The sequence below is a fragment of the Felis catus genome, chromosome A3 (genome assembly GCF_018350175.1).
Source record: "Felis catus isolate Fca126 chromosome A3, F.catus_Fca126_mat1.0, whole genome shotgun sequence".
Taxonomy (NCBI): domain Eukaryota; kingdom Metazoa; phylum Chordata; class Mammalia; order Carnivora; family Felidae; genus Felis; species Felis catus.
This window is the reverse complement of record NC_058370.1, coordinates 9,300,001-9,321,843: the sequence shown is the minus strand read 5'-3', so window position 1 is coordinate 9,321,843 and position 21,843 is coordinate 9,300,001. Positions and strand designations below refer to the sequence as shown.

At 44.8% G+C, this 21,843-nt stretch overlaps 1 protein-coding gene across 6 annotated transcripts in view; it reads left to right on the top strand.

Annotated features, from left to right (window-relative positions):
* Positions 1-21,843, top strand: part of TSHZ2 (teashirt zinc finger homeobox 2) — a 460,946-nt gene that overhangs the window by 4,199 nt on the left and 434,904 nt on the right. The window lies entirely within an intron of this gene.

Sequence of the window (21,843 nt, the reverse complement as noted above, 5' to 3'; positions counted from 1 at the left end):
ACTCTCCTAAACTATCTGATAATCCAGATCTGAGGAAAGTCTCGCAGGGAAGAATGGCTCCCTCAATTTATTTTGTTTATTTAATATGGAGATGAATAATGCAGATTTTGTTTTCATGAATGTCCTTGTGTGGCAGTAAACATTAGACTATTAGCAATCATTACTTAAAAGTTACAATTTGCACCTTAATGGCATAGCTTATTTACATGGGAAACATATTCATCAGGGACAGTTCTGAATCCTGCAGTGGAGCGGGAGTTGACCCCAGCGATAGCCTTTTCAGCCTACTGAGAGCTGGTGCCTGGGTGAACCCACTGAGGTCCTAGCAATCTGTACCAGCAGGGTGGGGAGGCGGCAGGCCACTCATGGTGAAGTTCACGTTTAATTTACTGGCAAGTGGGATGGGATTCCAGGGAATAGGAATCTGGGTAGAGCCGGGACCCTGGCACTCTCACTTTATTTAAACATACTTCAGAAAGACAAGTTCACATCTTGCAGATTTAAATACTGCATGCTATAGACCCCATTCACTTACCCAAACAGTACGTTTTTAACAGATGAATGGAAAAAATAAACACACACACCCCCAGAGGGGCGCAGCAGCACGAACTGTTCTGGCTCTTCTTGTTATTTAAGACAGATCCCTGAAAAAGGAAGGACAGGTCCCACGGAAAACCGCATCCTGCACCGGAGCGTTTTGGATGGAAATTGATTACTTAAGTGGTCCCTTCCCCAACTCCCTTCCTGATTTCCTTCTCCCACTTCTCACCTCACCCTTAAAGACCCAGATTGAATGGGACATCTCAAAAGCCCATTTGTTTTAGGCATTTATTGATTTCATTTTTAATCTGCCATATCAGGACACAATACATTAGCCCTAATCAGCAGATTGCAAGTGACAGGGAGTTCTAGTGGAAGGTAGGGAAGGGGGAGGGGGCTCTGAAGAAACTTCTGCAGGATGAAAATCTTCTTGAGGCTTGGGGGTTGGAGATTGAAGGCTACTTTTGAGGAGGGTAGAAACGTTCCTCGGAACTACCATGCATTTATTTTTCTGCCACCTTACACTGATTTTTCTCCCAGTCACCTCGGTTCTGTTGCTACCGTTTGGGAAACCTTCACATCCGACAAATACCTCCTAGGCATCTGTAGCAGGTCTGTGCCTGGAAGCACCCTGCCTTTTGTCACATTCTCCAACAGAGGCTTATGCTTTCGTTTCATCCCAGGTGACGCCTTTGACGGAATTTCTCCAGGCGGATAATGTACCTGGGTTCATCTATTTCTCTTCCCACTGGCTGGGGGATTCTTCTCTCACTTGAGCAGGTTTTAAAGGGGCACTGCGCCTGGCATTATTTAAGGCCATTGAAACGATACACTTCTGCTCCTCTGCAGCTCAGCTTAGGAAAATCAGCCCGGAAGAAAACCTGTTCATGTTGGTGCTGGGTCTGTAATTAGCTAACATGAGTTAAATGACCAGACTAGATCTTCCCTTCCGTCACTGTATGCTTACCATCAATTTTATTTATGTATGTCAAGGTCTGGGAAGACTGTGCCACTATTTCAAAGGCGTGTCTGCATGCACCCAAGTTCCCTTTAAAAAGCACAGGATGGCCTAACAAATTCTATATTAAGACCAGGCATCCACAGAGTATCATTTTTGTTTGATGCAAAGTCAGTTGGAAATACATTAAACTAACAGAGAGGGTTGTATCGCTTCCCTGAAGCACTGCTTTTTCATTACATATTTAATTACAATCAAATCGAGCGACTTTTGTAAAAAAAAAATTACAGTGGTATTAAAAGAAGCTTGGCACACAAATAATTTTATTGCTTCGCAAGTTGAGACTGCACTTCTATTTTTATTTACGTGGGAGAAATTTATTTTCATTTTCTAACGTGACAAATACATAGTATATTTTCCTGTCGTCTGTATCAGGGAGGTCCAATTCTCCTGCCTTCTTAGAGCCTGTTCATCCTGGATGTGTTTACATCCATTTTTCAGTAATTGGTAACAATTTGTATTTTTTTTTAAATTTTTTTTTTCAACGTTTATTTATTTTTGGGACAGGGAGAGACAGAGCATGAACGGGCGAGGGGCAGAGAGAGAGGGAGACACAGAATCGGAAACAGGCTCCAGGCTCTGAGCCATCAGCCCAGAGCCCGACGCGGGGCTCGAACTCACGGACCGTGAGATCGTGACCCGGCTGAAGTCGGACGCTTAACCGACTGCGCCACCCAGGCGCCCCAACAATTTGTATTTTTTTTTTTATTATTTTGAGTTTTGTAAATTCCATTTCAAGTTAGAAATTCTCCTGTTCCTTAGGGTGACCTTTGGTGAGCAGCTCTTTGATTATAAATGAGCTTAGTCATTCCAGCCACATAAGAAACAACCTCATTGAGAGGGTTTGCTTGATTGCCTGGATATTGCAGTAAGAAAAAAACAAAACAAAACAAAACAAACAAAAAAAAACACCATATATTTACCGGCCTGTATCATAGAAGCCGATTTTCACTGGATTTACCATTTCTTTCTTTTTTTTTTTTTTTTTTTTTTTTTTTTTTTTGGTATTACTGACCTTTCAGTCACTCGTTTGTTTTAGGTGTTGCAATGCTAATTGAAAGGTAGTTTCGAGAAACACTGGTCTCTAAGAAATGGTAATAAAAATTCGGTCCTTTCACAGCCCATATATCCACTTCCGGACTATGCGAACTCACGGGAAAGTGCCTCCGTAAACACATGGTTTGGCATCTGACTTGGACACCAGTCTGGAGTGTCCACACTGGGGTGGTTTCCCCCCCTCACTTCAACAGGGAGACCTTCATGAGGGTGTAGGACTTAGGTCCCCTCTGAAGACTTTGTCTGCATCACAGACACACAGAATAGGAATCTGAGAGGCCAAGTGGGAATTGCTGATATGTTTGTTTCCAAAGCAAACTCTGTGGGTGAAGTGATAAAATAATTTGAAGAGACTTGAAAGTCATTAAAATGGTTCTGTAGAATTTTCATGTGTTGCCTCTGAACCTTTTGCATTTCCTCTGCAGAAAGAAAAAAAAAAAAAAAGATGCCCTCTGGGCATCCTCCAGTACGCCATGATGCCAAAGCAAGGCCTAAAATTGGTTAAAATTTTAGAAATTAAAATTCAGGAGGCACGGCCAGATAATCCTGTTATTAATATATCGGTATTTTTAGAGGTAATGAACTTAGAGAAATTACACAGGAAAAAAAAAAAAAAACCTGGATCATATTTGAAAGCATTTGTCTTGAATTTTTCTAAGAGTTCCCTTTCTATCCGTGTTGTTTAAAAACAACAAAAACAACAATTTCAGTATCGTCATACCTACTCCTCAACCTTAAACAGGGTCTACCTAATAAAGTTCTCTCTGGATGGACCAGGACACAGGACACCGTAGCACACGTCCCTGTTTGCAGAATAGCTTCAGAAGCCCAAACGTGGGCACACAAAATAATAGTAAGATCTCGACAGGTTATTCGAGCTAGCTCAGGGTTCAAGATCGAAAACTTTGCTCGGCAGGGTGAGAAGGAAATAGCAGTGCATTTTAACTACACATCTCCCCTTGGCACATGAAAAGTTGCAGAGCAGGGAAGATTTTTAAGGAGCTTTTTAGCTCTTTTGCATCTCTCTCTCTCCAAAGACTAATTTAATTGAAAAGCTGTAGTGTCCATTTATGCTAAAGGAAAAGCCTCATGTTTCCATAAAGCTGCCATAATGCTAAGGTGGATTTAAAAAAAAAAAAACAAAAGACATCGTTCTGCAGTTTCTGTTAGTACAGAAATTAAGATCACGGGTCTTAATTAGTTGAGTGCTTTCAGAACTGAATGAATACTCTGAAATCACCCCTGAGCTTTCTTCTTAAAGCTCCATCTAAGTCATTTCTATGGAAATTACCCAGTTTAGATATTAAGGTGGGCAGAACACAGTTATTGTTTTTAATGAAAATAGTTACAAAGGGCAGGAGATCAAAGCTGTTGTCAGCGGCCATTCTGTTTGTCATGAATTTGGAAGAAACTTCCCAAACGCTTTCCTGCATCACCAAAAATCCATGAAATCTGGTGACGCGGACAATTCAAAAAGGACACGGAAGGTCAAGGTGTTCTATAAGGGAGAAGTGACTTGGGTAAGCCAGAGCAGCGGCATGTAAATATTTCTATACAAACTGCAAAGGGCTTACTTTAAATCACTTGAATTTATCAGAGTCTTAGAATTTTCTCTGTATTTAGAAGCCCCTTTCTCATAGGCGGGGGGAGATATGAATAGCTTCTGGGCCCAGAGGATGCTGTGGAGAAGAGGTAAATCTACTCTAGGCATTCGGTACCGTTTGGTACAGAAGAACTTCCAAAATGAAAAGCTATAAGCTTGTTTTATATGAGAGCTGCCTTCGGCTAGTTTCCTTTATTAGGAAGTTGGGTCCATGGCTTTGTGCTTCTTTTTGTTTTCCCTCTTGAGGTTAGGTTTGAGACTGTGGATGGGGCCTTAGAACAGGAGGAAGTGACTTGGGTAATGGTTCCAGCTTTGCCCACACTCATTGTGCAGCCCTGAGCAAGCTACAGAGAGAAACCTTGCTTCAGGGGTAAGAACGTGAGTTCAGGAGTCAGAACGACCCAAGTTCAAATCCTTAGGTCTACTCCTTTTCTTTGCCTTATAGATTTGGGCAAGCCACTCAAATCTCTGCTTCCCCCCCCACACACACTTTTCAACCTATAAGATGGGGGTAATCATAGTTCTTAAGGCCCAGGTTTTTTGAAAGGATTATATGAGACTGGGGCTGAGAAAGTGCACTGAAACTATTAGGGGTCAAACCTGACAGTAGTGTATCTTCACCCTGAGTAGCCAGACCATGAAGCATTTATACCAGTAAAGGAAATGAGCAACCAACAACTATCATGAGACTAGGAGGCCGGGGCTTGAAAGAAGTCAGACATGGGTGCATTTTGGTTTTTAAAACTGGAAATGCAGTCACTGAGTAGGGTTTTAGCCTTTTCTGAGAATGAAGAGGGAATGGTTGGAGCCCCGTGCCAGCTCAAAAGAATGTTTCTTTCCCAATAGATAGTAATTATAACACTAGCAGCAACAACTATAACAACAGTGGCAATAACGATACCTCCCACTCTGGAGGTGCTTATTATATATACCAAGCACTTTACCAAGTGCTTATATTTCATTTATTTGAACAGCAGTTATTTCTTGAGTCCCTACTACGTGCCAGGTTCTGTTCTGGTCACCTGCTTCCCGGGGAAGGAGGCAGGGGCAGTTAATAGGATGAATAGGGGATCTTACCCTCCAGGAAGGGGAAGCAGGAGAACATACAAGTAAATTAACAAAGAAAAAAAAAAAGATCAAATTCATATAGAAAAGAAACTCCATGATGACAGTGGTTTCAAAAAAGCAAAAGTTGAAGAGTGGGAGTTTGGCAATACGAGTGTGGATGGCCAGGGGAGAGACCTGTCCCAGGGGGGACGTCTGAGCCAAGTTTTATCCTTCTAACATTCTTATGCATTAGATGCCAGTGTAATCCCTATTACTGATGGCGATCTGAGAAACCTGCAGAGCAGCCCGTTCAAGGTCATGCAGTGGCCAAGCTGGGTTTTAAACTCCCTGCTTCCAAAGCCCATACACTTAATCTATTGTGATATTTTATCTGGAATAGCTATAGTCATTTGCCAAGGAAGGGCCCCGTTCCTATTATTCTTTCCCTGCGTCTGTTGTGAAGTCTAAGCCTGCGGGGAGGGTACCGAGAACATTGACGGAGGATGCTGCCTTCAGTGGCATCTCCAAATAGAATCTCGGGCCCTCTCCCATATATGAAGTCGGTTCTTTCTTGAGGGTTCCTTCTTGTGTATGGATGTGCATTTGTGCATTCATTCATTCAACAGATGTTGACCTGCTCACCTACTGTCTGCCGGGCATTGATCTAGGGGCTGGTGTATCACAGCAGAAAAGCCCATGCCCTCCCACAGATAACAATTCTTTTAAGACCAGAAAGCTAATACACAAATAAATATATAATACAACATTAAATAGTTCTAACTGCATTTCATAAAAATCCACTAGCATTAATGGAATGAAGAGGGATGGGAGGGTGGCCTTTTTATTACAGGATGGTCAGAGCTGGTATTCCTCAGGTGCCAACACTTGACCAGCCCTGCACAAAAAGCGAGGAACCAGCCGAGCACAGATCTGGGAGAAATGTTTCAGGCAAATGAAGCAGTAAGCACTTACGACCAGAATTGACTTGCCTCTTTGAGGAATATGTAGGGGCCCAGTGGGGCCAGGGCAGGTTAAAATGGGGGAGGAGGTATAAGGAAAGAGGCAGAGGAGGTGGTGGGGGGCAGGTCTGGTGTGGCTTTCCCTATATGGGTCTCAGTGTGAGGGGAGGGAGGGTTTCCAGAAGGGAAGCGATGTGATCCATTTGGGTGTTCAGCACAACACAGGTACTTGTTGTGGCCAGTGGATTGGGTTCAGTTTGCCCCCCTGGCCCCTCAGTGATGGTGAGTGGGATGGTCAGAACCATGGAGGCAGCACATGGAGATAAAAGCACAAACCCAGCCTTTATGGAGGGATTGCCCGGTGCCTGGTCAGCCAAACGGGGGAGGCTGTTGAAAAGCAAATGTTAAGAGCCAAGCCGATCGGGGATGGGGTCGCAGGGCTTGCCTATTTAACTGGCCAGCAGTGTTTGAAGGGAAGCTCCTTAACCTTGCTGCCCTCCAAGTCCTCATCTGTCGAGTGGGCACAGGATATCTCTCGCCTCCCGTTGTGGTCAGGACGGTTAGGTAACGCGACGTAGAGAAAACCCTCGGTGCAGTCCCTGGCACGCACACAAGATCTTTTTCCTAAACGCGCATGTTGCTTCTCCTTCCTGTTGTTATTTTTTGTCTGTAGGGATTCTAGGGGGAAAAAAAATCTAGGCTCTTGAATTAGTCCTTGGTACCTATTAGGCACTAAATAAATATTTCCCGATGAATGAATAAATGAGGCTGTAAATAAAGGAATAAATACTTTAATTAGTGTACTACTTTGTATACTAATTAATTACTTTTGAGTAGAAGGATCTCTTTTACACATCTAACATTTTTTTTTTTTGGCAGACCTAGGTACCAATCATGATCAGAACAGCACTCTGAATATTTATCAGTTAAAAAAATACTAATGACAAAAAGAGAGTGATTTTGGTAATGAACTTGCATTTTGTTCATCATGACATCATCTGCCTTCGCGCGAAGAGCAGGCATTTCGCCTTTTTGCAGTAAACAGTACGTATTCATCTCGTACACAGTGCTTGCTGCCGATATGGGTTAGTAGCCTTCCTCATTAAGCCAAGACCCTCAGAGGGAGGGTCCCTGACGTTGGTGAAGGGGCTGGGGAATCCTCATTTCTGACCCCTGAGCTGGACCTCTCCCTCTGCCCTCCAGGTGCGCAGCCTCCCAGGGTTGGGCAACTGCCCCTCCCCCAGGGCAAACCTGTGCTCATCCCCTCAGGCCCCAGGAGAGGCGGCAAAGCTTAGGGGTTGTTAAGCTAATGGGAGAAGGCTACAGGCTGTTTCCTGGTAACGCCTTCTCCACTTTTTAATTGTCACCTTCAGATTAGCGTCTGGGAGAGGGGAGAAGGGAGGCTGGCTGGTGCCTGTTAAGGTGTATCTCAGGACAAAGGGATTTGGGATCTCGGTGGCGAGCAGGTGGGAGTTTGGGCTGCCTGCCTTGAAATCTTTATTTAACCGATGTTACTGACGGTCTGCTATGCACCAGGCACCACGGGAGGTGCTGGAACCGGAGGCTTGAAGGAAGTTGACAAAGGCCTGCCTTCTTGAAGCTTCCATTTAGTGTGGCAGACAGAGATCCCCGACAAGTGAGCGGGTGCATGTGGTCATATGCCAGTGTGTGGCGTGTGCCCGAGAGAGGCCCAAAGGCGGGCAGGGCGTAGGGCACCAGGGGAGGGGGCGTCGTCTTGGATGGGAGGGCCAGAAAAGGCCTCTCAGTGCAAGTGACATTGCAGCTGGGTTCTGAGGGACGTCGTGGGGAGAGAAGCGCCCCCCCCCACCCCCCGTGCTCACTGGGGACACGTGTGACCTTGTGGGTCAGGAGCAAGGCGGGGGCTGGCGGGCAGCAAGGTGGCCAGGGTGGCGGAGCCTGGAGGAATGGTGTGGGGTCATTCTCTGAGCCAGACTGGAAACGAGGGAAAACGTTTGAAGGTGCATTGATTCTAGAATTGACTGTAGAGGGGGAAAGGGCCCTCTTCCAAGCACATTTCGTGGAGTCCTGGAATCGCCTTTCCCCAGCTCCACACACCCATCAGATGACACAGTGTCAGGGCAAGGGGGTGACCCTGGAGTCGATTTCTCTCCAAAGGGTCACTTCCTCCCTGTATGACCTTAGGCACTTTTACCTCCCGGACTTCCAATTTCCTCATTAGCAGAGTAGACCTGATAGAAGAACTCATCTCATGGGGTTTTTACAAGGATTCACCGAGACAAATCAGAGGGCGTGCTTAGCACAGTGCCCTGTACAAGGTAAGTGGTCAATACATTTTAGTCATTACGGTAACAAGTTAATAAACCTCTCCATGCCTTGATTTCCTTATTGGTAACGTAGCGATCATACAACCTCCCCCTTGGGTTGTTGGGGAGCACAGTATGAACCCCAGCAAAGCAGTTAGAACAGTGCTTCACACATAGTAAGTGCTCGATAATCATGACCGCGAGTCTGAGCTCATGACCGTGAAGGGACCTGCCTTCTGTCTTACCTGCCGCCCGTCCACAAAGCCTGGCACGTAGTTGGTGCTCAATTAGTATGATTTGATAGACGAATGATGGGGGCATGGTGACTCGCAGTCACAGGGAGGAAAACCCAGGAGACAAAATTGCGTCTCTGTGGGGAGGGGCCAAACAAGACCCCTGACTGGTACCATGGCCTCCTCTAGTGGACACTCCAGATGGCCATCTCCTCTGCCCAGGCCTGCCAGAGCTTTCTGCAGGGTTTCAGTGAGCAAAGCAAGCCTATTCCTGAAGGCTTTTAAAGCCAGAGCTGCTCCGTCATGGGCGGCCGTACCACTGGTGGTAAATAGCTTTAAGCAGCACGGACTCACGCACTAAGTGCAAATGATGTTCCTTTTCCAACACTGTTTTCAACCCCTCTGATTTAATCAAGGAGCAAGTCTTAGTTGGTGTTAGCCTGCCTTAAACAGCTGTCTCATGCCCCTTTATCAGAGAGGGTAGACCTCGAATTCAGAGACTTTTTCAAGTAACGCTTGGATTTTCCTTTTCTGATCGTTAACGGCAAATGATGCTGGGTTTTCACGGACTGTGGGGACATAAATTTTCATTATAAAATAAAATTGCGTGAGGACATTAAAGAGGGAGTCGCTGTAAGGAAATATATAGAGAAAGCAATAGTTGGGGGCAGGGAGTTGCACAGACTGTGAGGATGGGGCAGAATGACTAGCTGGGAGGACCCTGTGGTTGCCCAGGACCCAGACAGGGCAGGGGATTCATGACCCAGATGTGCCCAAAGGCTGCCAAGTCGCATCTGGGTCAAAGGAACACCCGGAAGACAGAGGCTTTCAGTAAAACTTCAAAACACTTTGAACACCAGAAGGAACTCCTCCCCGCCCCCCCCCCTCCCCGGCAGAACATCAGAGAGAAACACTGGAGAGCCTTTACTGGCCGAGGAAACTTTGCAGATACGGAGGAATTGGGAATAACGTTCTGGTTTGGCATGTGGAATAGAGGGGTGGTTCTCGCCTTTACTTGGTGTCGTCATCACTTGGAAAACCGGCGAAAGTGCAACCTTGCGGAGTCCCAGGCCGGGGCCTAGTAGTTCTCATTCCACAGGATGGGGCGGAGGCCCATGAATCTGTATTTGAAGCACCCACCATGGCTTGGAATTGCCGGATACGGGGGGCGGGAATCTAAGTAAATAGCCTCCTGCGTGGTCAAACTGCCTGAAGCCTTGGTCTCTAATACATCACATGGCAGCCAGAAGGATGCTGTAAAAACCAAAGCCAGATCCAGTCTTCCCCCCTCTTCCTTTTTCTACTCTCTTTCTCTCCCTCCCTCCCTCCCTCTCTCTCCCAATTCGGAATGCCAAAACATTTAAAAAATTATCCAAGGGGATCCATATCCACTTTTGGCTTTTAGTCAACAGAAAATATATAAGCACTCTCTCCTTTCAGTCTCTTGTGGCAATCACCTAGGTTTTAGAAATGGGGGGACCACTTTCCCTGATGCCTTTCAACAGAGAAATGCATCCATTCGCTCATCTATCTACCTAGTCATAGCACGGAACATCAGAGCCCAGAGAGTCCTTCAGCTAAGTTGAAAGACAAGCAACGCAGCCAATATAGAATAGGGGCCCTGTCTGCCCGGGAGTTGGCCGGCACCCTAGATACCAGAGTCAAGAGACAAGAAGGAAACACAAGGAATCGCCCAGAGCTTGATTTTTTTGTTTCTTACAGTCTCTGAAATTCCCGAAACGCTACAGAATGGGAGGGCAGAAAACCTAGCTTTTTTCTTTGGTGCCTCCTTCCCCATCTCATTCTGTTTCGTATTTTCTCCTACTTTCCTCAGTGGCTCTTCTCCTTCATCAATTCCCTCTTTTTTCTTTCCCGGTTCCTCCCAACAATGAGATTTCTGAGCCCTTTCTGTCTATCATCTGGGCTTCCGTGAGCAAATGGGACCAAAATGATGATGGCGGTGACAAGGAAGATGATGCCAGTCCTGTCGCTGTCATAATGCAACAGTGACCGTCAACCTAGTCAACATCATGCCGTCAACTTAAAATACCGCTTGTCGACCCGCATGATGCCAAACCAGAAAGTCTACCCTTACTAGTTAACATTTACAGAGCATGGACTTCATGCAGGCCATCTACATAAAGTCTCTCCCGACGACATCCTGAAGGCCAGATAGTGTTATTATGGGCCCATTGAAGAGATGAGAGAATTATCGAATGACAAATAGCTTGAAGATCACATAAGCTTCCAAACAAGACATTGACACCTGGCTCTGCCTACCAAAGGCCGAGCACTCAGACACTGTGTTTCATTGCTTCTCACGGTATTTAATGCTCAATAGCTGAGCATCACGTAAATAAACGTCCCCAGGCTGGGAGAGAGACGTGCAGACTAAGGGCGCGAACTGAAATTTAGGGTTTCTTCCAGGTTGAAGTCAGTCAGTTGTGGCAAAGAAAAAAAATAAATAAATAAAGAGCATCATCCTGCTTATCTAAATCCAAAGCACCACCTTTAAAAGTTGAGCCTATGAAGATGAAAAAAAATATATATATATATACGTATATATGTATATATACATATATACGTATATATGTATATATACATATATACGACATGTATACATATATACATATATACATATGAGCTTTCCACATGCCACCATGGCATTTCGTAAGTCCATTCCTGTTTGATTAAACAGAAGGAGGAAAAAAACATGAAAACCACGATCACAGAAACATGAAAACCACGAACACGGTCCATCTGGGGTGTCTCAATAAGTGATCGTGCTCGTCCACTTCCTACAGCATCTTTGCGGATGTGTCCTGAAATCAGACGCTGCTCATCTGTTCTCCATAAATCTCTTGTAGGCCCCATGACTCCTCCTGGCCATCAAAAATGTGGAATACGTGCAATGATGCTGGCCCGTTATTTATTTTAGCAAATGAAAAGCTGGCCTCCCAGATTTCCCGTTTAGCGCTCCTCATAATATTTATGGTCAGGGTCTCGGAAGGTGTTTCTTACTTGTAAGTATTTAATTATAGGTGACGTTTAAATGATTACTTTGAAGAATCTGAAAAAGAGATGATTGTGAAGGTCGAGGGGCTTGGGTCTCAGAGGGAAAATGTTGCTTACAACAGAAATCATGATAGGATCTCTCTTAGGGGGAAAAAAAAGGAAACCCCTAACAATTATTTGTAGTTGTTGTTGGTTGTAGGTTTTGTGGATCTGTTTGTTGGTGGTGGTGTTTAATTTTTGAATGCGGTGGCATTTTGAAGCAAGTCTTGTAATAACACAGTTTGGCAAACTGCCTCACTCTCTGATTTGAGGTTATTTTCGTAAGTAATGGAATGAAATAATCATCTTCTTTTATTGTCTTTAACGTAAACATTTTCATTATTAATATTGGATGGGGATAGTCAATCGTAGAGAATAAAAGGAAGAGCTGTCAATAATAAGATGAGCGGTTTTCACCTGATGAGTAAATTTCGGATAGAAAGGAGTTAAACTTCACAGATAAAGTTGTATCACTTTTGAACACCAATCTTAAAATTTCTGTGCCTCAGTCCTGTACATAGGCATAAAGGAGAGCAGTGACTTGTAAGCACCATTATGAGGATTTTAAAAAGTAGATCCCTGTTAAGTACTTAGAACAGTGTTCCATGATAGTAAGTGCTCAGCAGATACTAATATTTCCCCCCACCCTCCCTCTCTCCCCAGAGGCAGGCACTATTCAGACTTTGGTGGGCATATCCTCCATTGTTTATAATTCTGCCTGCATATATGTAGCGAGGGGCATTATTGTCCTTCTGTATATGTTTAATATTTTTATGTAAATATTTTTTACACTATGTATTGCACATTGATTTTTAAGTCTGTGTGTAGACTCTATCCAAGTATGTAGATAGGCAGCTAAAGAAAAAAAGAGGGAGACAGAGAGAATAGATTTAAAAATACAGTGGATTCCTTTTCATATGCTTTATAATATTCTACCATAAGAATGTGTATTTTTACACACTTATCAACTCCTCTGTTAATAGACATTTAGCATATTTTTAAAGTTTTCATTATTACGTACAATCCTGTACTGGATCTTCTTAAGAATTTTTACAATTGTCACATAAATAATTGATGCAGAGAAAAACAGTTGTGAGAATTTTGCTGCATTTAGCAAGAGATTCAGTTGAGAAAAGTAAACATTATGGAAACAGCTAGTATTTCTTACTTTGAACCTTCTTGGTGTCTTTCCTGAAATATACACTTACCTTACCAAAAATTTAACTGGCTCATTTGCACCTAGTAGGCGCTTGTGAAATGTCTGCTTGAAGCAAGTAAACTGAATAAATAAAATAGGTCAATAATGCCAATAATGCGTGAGACTCAACCATCAACATGGCTTGAATCTCAGGTACATCCAGCATGAGACCATTCGTCGTCTTGGGGTGGAGTGGAGAGCACAGAGACGTTAAAAGGGAAGTGTGAATAGCATAAAAGAAATTGCATTTGTCCTCAGGGGGTGTAATCGATGGAGCTTCGAGTCGGACAACCATTGCCATCCAGATCCTGGAATCCATGGGGTGTTAAACATGGGTGGGCTGGGTTAGGAAAGGACGGACCCTGGGATTTTGTTTAGAGGTGTTACAAGGTGAACCGTAACAGTAGCCAGTTCGGCCGTGTGGCATGTTAGGCCGTCAGACTGACCTTTAATGCAGTTTAGCAAACATGTAGTGAGGCAAGCTGCTCAGTCCTGGGGGGAGAAATATTAATAAGGTAGGACCTCAGGATCTGGAGGGTCGATGTTGGTACCAGATGCTTTTCACAACCAAGATCAGCATCGTCCTTAGCATGTGTCAAAGTGTGTGTTGTGAGCATGTTTTCTTGTGGGGGTGAGTTGTGATTGTGTGTCTTTTGTGTGTGTCATGGGTGTGTGTTTCACATATGGCGGGATCACGTATGCTTTGAGTGTTAGTGTGTGTGTCTGGGGGTAAAGAGCGAGTGTAGAAGGACCTTATTATGCATGAGTTTTGTGTTGGTGGTGGACCTCGTCAATGCAGATGCTCACGCCGAGGCTGACCTATTAATGGAATCAACCACAAAGCTCTTGGGGATTTTCCCCGTGAACCTGAAGCCAGCATCACAGTGTTATTTCCCCAGGGGTCCCTCTGTGGCAATTCCCCGGGGGTTCTGAGAAACAGAACCATAGTGACACCTATGTTGCCTGCACAGGAAAATCAGCACTAAATTTGTAGGGTATCAGTTGTAGCTGATGCAGGAAGGTAGGCTCTGCACGGGGACCATTTCATTTACAGTGGGTGTTATTGTTGAATACCCGGATGACTAAATGAGTGAATTGAAGAGTCATCCAAGGTTCCTGGAGCCTTTGGAATATTTAGATACCTGCACGATTTGCGCCCACAGGGCTGAATATAGTAGATTCTTAGTAAATGTTGAATGGATACGTGAATGCTTACGTGAACATACACACATGTGAACGTTTGCTTATCTCTGAAGCAGGCTCGAAACCGTAAGAAAACAGTTCCCTGGCGGGGTTTTTATTCTTCCTCTGTTGGTCCCACAGAGCACTTTGTCTGCTGTCCCTTTGGTTTAATTATTGTTCTTTGAGATCGGCACGACAGCCCTTCTGTTTACTGTCAAACTGCAGCCACAAATGGAGAAAGAAAGAACGAGGTGGGGAGGGGGGGAGCAGTCTCTCCAGTCCAGGTACGGGAACCTCCCCAAAGATACTGTCCCTTTACGGAGGCAAAGGGAAGGTGGAAAATTTGGGGCTCCGAGTTTCAAAACTTGCCAAACCCATAAAGCAACAAAACTGCATTGCTGCTTCCATAAATGTTTCATAAGTTTTATCATCTTGTGACGACGGTTAAGCAAATGTGTGTCCTTTGAGGAATTATTTACTGGAAGCAAGGTTATGGCGTCAACATCTGTGTTTCCAATCACTTAGATGAAGAATGGATGAAATAAATCACGAGTAAGTTCCACAAAGTAACTTCTGTGTTATTATCTTTGGACAAGCAGAACATAAGTAACTCTTAGGTGCCCTCTCTTTTGGAATTTGGACTTTTTAGTTGTGAGCCTTCTCTCTCTCTCTTTTTTTTTTTTTTTTTGTATTCATTTCATGATCTTCAAAGAATATGTCTTCACTTTTTTTTTTTTTTTTTTTTTTTTTTTTTGGTAGAAAGTTACCATAAAAACATCCACAATACAAGTACTTAAAAATTTCTCTCAGGGAATCTGGCTATTTCAGCCAACATTCTCATTTGGGAATGGGCTAACAGTTCCAATATATAACATCCATATAATTTAACCTCATAAATTTCTTTTTTTCACAGTGATGTAATGGGGGGACTGACCTGGAGTTTGTAAACGTTCCCTGCTCACGGCATTCCCCCGGGCAACATAACATTCTAGACAGTGTTTTATGTGCCCTGATTAAAATATAACGTATTCTTGCATTTCCTGTGGACTGACCTGTTAGTACTCTAAGCAGAATATTTAAGGAACATGGAGATGTTTTCAAATGTGTAACAATGCACGGTATGAGGTGGTTTTTTTTTTTCCTTTTTCTTTTTAAAACAATGATCTTATTTTCATTTTAGACCGTATTCCCCTGGGCACCCGCTCCGCAAGAAAAGTTTTGTGCTCTGGTTTAACTCTTGAGTCTGCCCCAGCACTCCGATAAACAAACAGAAATACTTGTTTGTAACTTCGGTTTGAATGCTGGGGCACGTACTGTGATCTGCTCTCCTGCAGTAGGGAAGGACTTGGGCGAGTTAGTGGCGAGTCCCCCAAGATAAAACAGTAGCGACGGAAACTTACAACATTCTTTACGAAAAGAAAAAAAAAATTAATTAAAATAAGGGGAAGGGTTTCCTAGAGTTCCTGCATCATGAAAACAGCTGTGACAGATAAACCACTCAGCAAAACCATTTGTGGATTGAGATGTTTTAATTTTCTAGGGGAGGAACATGGAGTAAAAATAAAAGGCAGTTCTTGTTTCCAGAGGAGCAAAGGAGAATTTGTGGGGTGAGGGCTTGAGGGTGAAACTTTGCTGGTGGACATTGATGTTGCCTGTAGGTCTTCCAGGGCACGAACCTCGATCCGGGAATAACCTGAAAGAGACATGGAAACGACATGAGGGAAGGAGGGCTGGTTGGATCGATCAGATTCGTGGAAGATAAGTTCATGAAAGGGGTACATGTATTTGAGAGTCATTATTTTATTCATTCAGCAGATATTTATTAATTTCTGTTGTTTTCAAGACCTTGTGCTGTGTGCCAGGACTGTGAGGATAATGAAGGCATAGCCTCTGTTGACAGGTTAGTGATAGAGTACCCAGAACAAAGCCAGGGAGTCTTAACTGGATGGATGGATGGATGGATGGATGGATGGATGGATGGATGGATGGATGGAGATGATCCATGACTCACTAGGAATTCAAGCTCATTTCTGTGTGTGTGTGTGTTTACTTCTGGGTCTAATTGTTGATCTGTCAAGATTTCATCCCAGGCAGCCCCTGGCACTTCCATCAAGGATGGATAACCTCTTCCAAGGAACCATTCCTGAACCCAGGTCCCTTCTTGCCTGCATATCCTCGCCCCTACTCAGCTCTTAGGGCAATAACTTTCTGTAAAGGTTTTTGGATTTGCCCTAGTTGGCTACACTGGATCTTTTTCACTCCTCACCATAAACTTTTCTCTGATTTGTTCTCTGAAAGATCATAATCAGACTCGTTAATATTTACTAAGCCGTGCCAGGCACTGCCCCGGATCCTTTACACGTACGACTTTGTTCAGCTTTCCTCTCAAAACTAAGGAGGTAGGCACACTGCTCATATCCCCATTTTCCATGAAAACTGAGGCACACAGCTATTAAGTGATACACTAACATAGCAAATATATAGTGCAACTAGAATTTAACCCCAGGAGTGTTTGCCTCTAAGGGTGCACTCAGCCAGATTTTTAATGAATCATGGACTGGTGATAAATTATACCTCATCTGCATGACTCAACTGAGCCTCAGCCTTGGCACCTATAGGTACAGAGACCCAAGGGGTGGGATTGGGACAGGTCTATCTCTGAGACTCTTCCTTCCTTTTCACACCCGGTGGTCACAATGGTCACCTGGCAGCGTATGACTTAGCAATTCTGGCAGAAGAACGCTTTCCTTCAGAGGACCCCCAGCGAATAGGCTCCAGGGTTTACGTTGGCCCACATGGGTTTGCATAGCCTTCCCCCAACCAATCACTGGCCTCTGACTGGCCGGCCTCGCTCATGTAGGCCCCCAGTGCTGCAGGAGCCAGGAGCAGCTGGTGGCCAGTCACCAAAGCAAAATCAAGGTGATGTTACCAAAGTAAGGGAGACCGGATGCCGGGCCAACAGAGTCAAGAGCCTCATGCTATATGCTCTGAAGGGTTACACCCCATGGCCTTGAACTCAGATGAAGATTCAAATCGAGGCTGTTATTTACTTTCTGTCTGGCCTTAGATCAGCTATTAACCTTCTAAGCACTAGGTTCTCAGTTTTGAAAATAATTATCCTGATACCATGTGGGGTTGCCAGGGGGGTTATACAGATTGAGTATATAGTGTGTTTCATGCACACATGGCACATAGCAAGTGCTCAATAAATGTTCGTTAATGTGATGGTTCTGGAGGTAACCGTGAGAACTACCAGAATAATGTCTTTGGAGACGTTCATGCTTCCGGGCACATCGTGTAATAAACAGGCTTACCTAACATGGAGTTGGAGGTGAGCTTCAGCCCCCGGATTGAAAGAACCACATTGTTAAGTCTCGCTCACCATAGCTTCCTTTCGGTTAAGGCCAAAAGTCCTTGGCAACTTTCCTTTCCTTTCAGGTGTTGATTTATTTATTAACTGGGCAAAATGGGAATTGACGAGCCTGAAACGATAAAGATGCCCATGATTTTCTTTTTTTAAAAAAATGTGTTTGTACGTCAGGAATGAAGGATGTGGCGAGGTTGAACGGGAGAAAAATGACTATGTCAAAGCCAGCTGGGGTCGTGTCACTTCCCCGCTTTCCCGGGGTAAGAAAGGGGGTCAGATGCGGGCATTCTGCGGTTGAGAAAGCGAGACTCTGCCCGCTTTCTTCTACTGCATTTGGGACTTGTTCAGAGACTAGCTGGTTGGATGGCAAGTTGCCTTCTTGCAGAAAAACTGACATAACAAACAGGCACTGTGCGTTCAAGGTTCAGAGAAGCCTTTCCTCCTCCTTTATTCTCCTGCATCGTGGTGTTTCTGGGCTGCTGACGTAGGCGAAGGAATCGCTGTGTTTATGTGAGTATGTGATGCTCTACCAGCAGCACACGTTTGCTCGTGGCTGAGTTATACGTGTATCCGAAGCTACGGGTCCTGGCCGCTGTTGATTTAGCCCAAGGCATATATAATGTCCTGTAGAAGCCATCCTGCTTAGTAGCCCCTCACTTACTGTGTTCTACAAGCTGCTGGCAAAGGTAATTATACTTAATAGGAGCCACCTTTGATTTAAAGCTGTAGGGGAGAGTCATTAAATTGAGCGGCAAGCATGGTGGAGGGGTGGCGTGCAACCTTTGTTTGGGGACATTCGTTCGGAGCAGCTGGGATCGCTTACAAGGGCAGTGTTCCTCGGGCCCACATTTGTCACCCAGATTGTCTTGCAAAGACAATCAGCGGGCCTGGGAGAGAGCATCGAAGGCGGCGTGCAGGAAGTTGCTTTCCTGGTTCTCGCCTCTCCAGCCTCGTCCGTCCTGGCTCATGTGCTTGCCTCCCCAGGTGGGTTCAGCATCCACCTGCCCACTGGACCGGCGGTCCCGAGATGTCTAGTCCCACGGCCTCTGGAGGGAGAGGTCTGGGTCTGCCCGGGCACCTGCGGCGACGACAAAAGCATCCCAGCCTCATAATCCTCCGATGATTTAATGTGAGATGATTTCGTGTCTTTAAGATTTCATTTCAGTCCTTCGTGTGGCTATGGTTACATTTCAAAGACTGTCTATAGACGCGTGTGTATATGTGTGTGTGTATACGTATATCTGTATCCATACGTTTTTATGGCAAGCCTAGTTTGGTTGAAAGGAAAAAAAAAAAATCCATGTGTGCGGTCACTCCTCAGAGTTTCCGAATTGCAACACCCAAGCGAGGGAGTTTGTGCCGGGCGGAGACAGCCTGTTCTGTGAGGATGCCACGTAGAATTGGGACTGATACAGGTGTCTGCAAAGTCTCAGCGAGGGAGTACCGACACCAGCTGAACCTCACAGGCTTCCAGAGGGTTCCCGGGCTGTCAGATGCTTTCACAGAGTCCAGAGGGATATCAGGAAAACCCCCTCCCCTAACCTCACCCCTGCTCCGAGGATCGAGTCACGGCCTAAAACTTTCGTACTCACGGTGCGGTCTGGGGGCCGGCGGCCTTGGCGTCTCCTGGGAGCTTGCTGGACACATGCAAATTCTCAGGCCCTGCCCCAACCCTGCTGACTCAGAGACTGCATTTTAACAAGACGCCCAGGGGATTTGTGAGCGCGTTATGTCTGAGCAGAGTTCGCCTACAGTGCCCTGGAAGGCTGGCTCCTTTCTGGCAGGACACCCTCAGTGCTCTCTCCTCCCGTGCTCTGGCTTTGTCCTGTTCTCCTTGTCGCCCAGCTCTTCCCTCCGCTCAGTTTGGCCAACACCTCACGTAGTTCGGGTCTCGGCCTGAGTATCACCTGCTCAGGGAAACTGTGATGCCTCGGATTATATCAAGCCCACCCCCGTCCCCATTACTGGCCGGAAAGTACCGTGTATCTCTGCTTTGTTCTTTTCAGCATTGACATTTTGCCATTCTTGGCTTACTTGATTCTCATCCATCTCTCCGTGCTGCCCACCCCCACCCCTAGACGGTAAGTTCCATGAAGGCAGAGGCCTGGCTTTATCGTCCCCATGTCCTGAGGCCCCAGCACTGTGTCTAGTATATGCTAGAAGCTCAAGAAGTACTTGTCCAATAATCAGATGCACGTTCACAGGCATATCCTCTCTTGAGGACTAGGAGATGCGCGTGACTTGCTACTCAGTCTGTCTCCTTAGGAATTGTCAGAACATTCTAGAACTGTCTTCTGTTGAGTCATTTGCAGGTGATGAGGCAACAGAACTGCTACTTGTTAAACCTCATCCACATACTGAGCATCATCCTATTTAATACCTCTTACCAGTCATGAATGAACACATGGATCAACTATGGCTTAAAGCAGGGATTTCAGATGTAACAGCCAGGAGGGGGCCGGACAAGAAAATATGCTCCACCCTTAACTCCAGCACCAAGGAGGCTGAGCACACGCTCTACCTTGGGTTGGCCATCGGCTTGGCGCTCGAAGAGGTGCGGAGTTCCCTGTTCTGCCTGTGAGAATAAATCTTTATTGGTCACACTCACTGTGTGCTAAGCACAGCTCTATCTAGGCTGGGAGGGGACAGTGGAGACAATATATCAGGTCCCTCCTCTCATGGGGCAGAGCCAACATACATTTAAATGTGTAAAGGTTAAGTAGAAAAATCCAGCATGGAAAAGGGTAGATGAGGAGAAGGGGCTCTTGTATTGTAGGCCTTTGCTTCCTTCACTGCTGTATCCCCAGCAATTAGCTTGAGATCTGACACATAACAGGTGCTCAGTTAACCCCAGTTGTTGACTGACTGATGGAATAGGGCTTTCCAAAGGGGGCTGAGCACTAGCCCTGTTGTATGTGGCCACAAAATAAGGCAGAGAAGATGGGCCATTTGGGGATTGGAGTTTCTGACTCTGTTGTCCAGATTAAGTGCCCTCGAAGGCACAGGTTTCTGGTTAGAATCATCAGAATCACCCCTAGAACTTACCCAAAAAACCCCAAACACACACATACACGCGCACGCACACACACACACACACACACACACACACACACACACACACACAAGTGTTCAGCTTATTTTTTGGACGAATTTTGACATCACGATTTCCAGAAGTGGAAGTCAGCATATGTTTTTAAAAATAGCCTCCCACTTGAGTCCGATCTGCAAAGAAGGCTGAGAAACAGTTTTCCAACCAGTTGAAGTAAAAACACCGTCCATCGTTTGTTGAGTGCCTCCTGTGTGCCAGGCAAGGTACTCGGTGACCAATTGACCTCATTGAGAGAGAAGCTGATGATGATGACAAGGACAAGAACCACAACTGACGTTAACTGAATAACTACTTTGTGCCAGGTGGTGTGCTAAGTAAGCACTGAACGTGTTTCAACCGGTTTTCCTTTTCATAACCATCCTGTGAAATAAGTCCTCTTATGCCTCACTCGCCATTATGGGAATTTCAGAGAAGGTTCAAATGAATATCAGATATGTGATTTTGAGCAGGGTTCTAAGTTGTGACCCATGAGCCAGATTCAGCCCACCACCTGTTTTTGTAGGATTCGTGAGCTAGAATGACTTTGACATTTTTAAATGTTCAGCAGAGGGGGAAAATGTGGAAATTTGTTTTCTCTTATGTTACCTAAGTACCTACATAATAGCCTTGATTTTGTCTCCTAGCCTTCAAAGCCTAAAATATTTACTATTTGGCTCTTAATGGGAAAAGTGAGCTCGTCCTTGTTCCAGAAGCTCATTCCCAGCCTGTGATACGCATAAAACAGTTGCATGCAGGATAATTTTTGGTGGTAGAATCACGCATTTTTTAATAGTTATGGTTTTAATTTTCTGTGTATGATACAGGGAAAGTGTAATGGGTACATCAAAACCATGGTTTCATGAGTATTACTGCTGAATCCAACGTAAAGAAAACAAATGAATCCATTTGAAATCAATTTTGAAAAACAAATGAAGTAAATAATAACACACGTAGTATGGGATAAAACAAAAATCAAGAAGATGATTTAAAAAATAATAAAAGGATAAACACTGACTTAAAGGCCAGAAAGTAGGGTGAGCAGGAAAAGAGGAAAATAATGAAAGTAATTTAACTTGGATAAGAAAAAAATAGAAGGCCAGCAATGACTATAGCTCTTTCCATTTTTAATATTCTGTGAGCTTGAGTTTCTTAGAACCCTTGTTTTTCAGGACTTTTTGATCTCTCGAGGTCTCTTCCAGGCTCTGATTCTATG